Source organism: Cucurbita maxima, unplaced genomic scaffold (genome assembly GCF_002738345.1).
Source record: "Cucurbita maxima cultivar Rimu unplaced genomic scaffold, Cmax_1.0 Cma_Scf00250, whole genome shotgun sequence".
Lineage (NCBI taxonomy): Eukaryota > Viridiplantae > Streptophyta > Magnoliopsida > Cucurbitales > Cucurbitaceae > Cucurbita > Cucurbita maxima.
Genome location: NW_019272266.1, coordinates 2,859 through 6,108, shown reverse-complemented (window position 1 = coordinate 6,108; position 3,250 = coordinate 2,859). Strand labels below are relative to the sequence as shown.

The following is a 3,250-nucleotide window of genomic DNA, read 5'->3' as shown; positions in this document are numbered from 1 at the left end:
TTGTAATTATTATTCTATAAAAAATTTAATGATTCGGGAAGTTTATAAAAATTAGAAAAAGTATCATCTTCTCAATGTTTTTTCAATTCTACTTGTTCTTTGCTTCTAGATACAACTTAGTAGGGATTACACACGGTCTCTTATTGGAGACCTTGAGTGTTGCAAATTCTCCTCTCCTTTGAAAACTTTCGGTCATCACACGGTCTCTTATTGGAGACCTTGAGTGTTGCAAATTCTCCTCTCCTTTGAAAACTTTCGGTCATCGAAAGTGCTTATTCTAAAATAGGCCAGGGTACAAGATTCTTATTTGCCTTCTGTTTCCCAAGTGGCTTCTTCTACTCTATGATTCTTCCATAGGACCTTAACAAGAGCGATTTCCTTGTTTCTCAATCTTTTGACTTTCTTGTCTATTATTTGAATCATGTCTTCTTTATACGTTAGGTCATCTCTCAAGAAGAGAGTTTCATGAGCCAGTACGTGCGAAGGATCTAGGGTATACTTCGGTAGTATGGATACATGAAAGATATTACGTACTACAGACAAATTTGGGCATTGCCCGATTCTAGATCCAATCCTTTCTAATATCTCAAAGGGATGGATAAACCTAGGGCTTAGCTTCCCCTCTTTACCCTACCTGAGCACCCCTCTCATGGGGTGCGACCTTTAGGAATATATGATCCCCTACCAACAATTCCATGTCCTTGCGCCTTAGATCTGCATAGCTTTTCTCTCGGCTTTGTGCGGTTTGTATCCTAGCTTTAATCTTCTAGACTGCGGCGTTGGTAATTTGCATAGCTCTGGTCCAATAGTTCTCGTTTGTCCCCCCTTCTTCCCAAAAGATAGGGGATCAAAATCATCGTCCGTAGAGAACCTCATATGTGGTCATTTTTATGGTTTCTTGGCAACTATTATTATAAGAGAATTTCATAAGGGGTAGGTATTTATCCCAGCTTCCTGCTAAATCGATCACATATGTCCTCAACATTTCTTCCAATATTTGCTTGAGCATTTCTGTTTGACCATCTGTTTATGGGTGGAATGTCGTACTATAACTGCGTACCCAATGCCTTTTGTTGAATTTTTCAGAAGCGAGATTTAAATCTGGCATCTCGGTTTAATACTATTACCTTTTGTTGAATTTCCAGAAGCGTACCCAATACCTTTAGTGATGAATATTCATTTTAATACTATTACCTTTTGTTGAATTTCCAGAAGCGTACCCAATACCTTTAGTGATGAATATTCATTTTTAATGTTAGCAAGAGTAGCTGAGTTGGGAGATTGTTAGACGGAAGATTTGAAGGTCACACGTGTTTTATCCACGTTCAACGCACCTAATACAAGTTTATTACCTGACTATACAATCTAAAAACACAACTTGCTTATTCAATCTAAAATTAGTGATTATTTTTTTTTTAAATATAATGAATTAGCAGAAGTACCTTTACTTATGAATTTTCATTTTTAATATAGCGGGGATAACTCTGTTGGGAGAGTATCAGACTGAAGATTTGAAGGTCACGTGTTTGTTATCAACGTTCACCGCATCTGATTCTAGTCGCATAACCCGACTATTCAATCTAAAATTAGTCATTATTCCTTTCTGAAATCTCAATGAATTATCGAAAATACCTAACGTGTTCTAGTTCACCGCATCTTATACAAGTTGGATAACTTGAATATCTTATTAAAAATTAGTGATTATTTCTATTTAAAATTAAAATGAATTAGTGAAAATACCTTTACTGATGAATCTTCATTTTTAATAAGATATTCAAGTTATGAAGATCTAAAGGTCTCGTGTTCAATCTTGCATAATTTGACTATTCAATTTAAAATTAGTGATTATTTCTTTCTAAAATTTCAATTAATTAGCGTAAATACTTTTACTTAAAAATTTTCATTTTTAATGTTAGCATGGATAGCTCAGTTTGGAGAGAGTCAAATTTAATATTTGAAGGTCACGTGTTCGATCTCCATGTTAACATGGATAGCTCAGTTTGGAGAGAGTCAAATTTAATATTTGAAGGTCACGTGTTCGATCTCCATGTTAACCAAACCTATTTCGCATAACCTGACTATTCAATAGAAAATTAGTCATTATTTCGTTTTAAAATCTCAATGAATCAGCTAAAATACCTATACTGATGAATTTTTATTTCTAATGATTGCGGGTTTTAAAATCTCAATGAATCAGCTAAAATACCTATACTGATGAATTTTTATTTCTAATGATTGCGGGGATTAAAATCTCAATGAATCAGCTAAAATACCTATACTGATGAATTTTTATTTCTAATGATTGCGGGGATAGCTTAGTTGGGAGAGCGTCAGACTGAAGATCTGAAGGTCACGTGTTTGATCCACGTTCACCGCACTTTGTTCAAGTTGCATAACTTGACTTAAAATTAGTGTCATTAGCGATTATTCTGTCACCTTTTATTTAAAGGTATCTCAATCTCAACGAATTAGAGGAAGATCTGTCACGTTTTTTATCCAACTGACATAAGTTTACCTTTACTTTTTGAATTTTCAATTTTAATATTAGTGAGGAGAGCGTCATATTGAAGATTTAAAGGTAACGTATTTGATCCACGTTCATTGCATTAGCGATTATTTCTTTTTAAAATCTCAATCTCAATGAATTAGAGGAAGATCTGTCACGTTTTTTATCCAGCTGGCATAAGTTTACCTTTACTTTTTGAATTTTCAATTTTAATATTAGTGAGGAGAGCGTCATATTGAAGATTTAAAGGCAACGTGTTTGATCCACGTTCATTGCATTAGCAATTATTTCTTTTTAAAATCTCAATCTCAATGAATTAGAGGAAGATCTTGCACGTTTTTTATCCAACTGGCATAAGTTGACTAAGTTGCACAACTTAACTATTCAATCTAAAACATGTGATTATTCATTTTTTTATGTTATCTGGAATGGCTTAGTTGGGAGAGCATCAGATTGAATATTGGAAGGTCTTGTGTTTGATCGACATTCATTATATCTTATAGTTTAGTTGATTATAAATTCTTCTTAAAATATAATGAATTAGTGGAAATAGCTTTACTTATGAATTTTTATTTTTAATCCTAGCGGGGATAGCTCAGTTGGGAGAGTGTCAAACTAAAGATTTGAAGGTCACGTGTTTAATCTTCACGTTCACCGCACCAGTTTCCATTTACATAAGCTAACTATTCAATAAAAAATTAGTTATTATTTATTTTTAAAATTTCAATGAATAATGAATTAGCG

The 3,250-nt window shown here is 33.4% G+C and overlaps 1 non-coding gene across 1 annotated transcript; it reads left to right on the top strand.

Moving 5' to 3' along the window:
- The first annotated feature begins 2,304 nt into the window (after positions 1–2,304).
- Positions 2,305–2,377, top strand: TRNAF-GAA. The gene has a single exon. It is a non-coding gene; the product is annotated as a tRNA-Phe (tRNA).
- Positions 2,378–3,250: the final 873 nt, after the last annotated feature.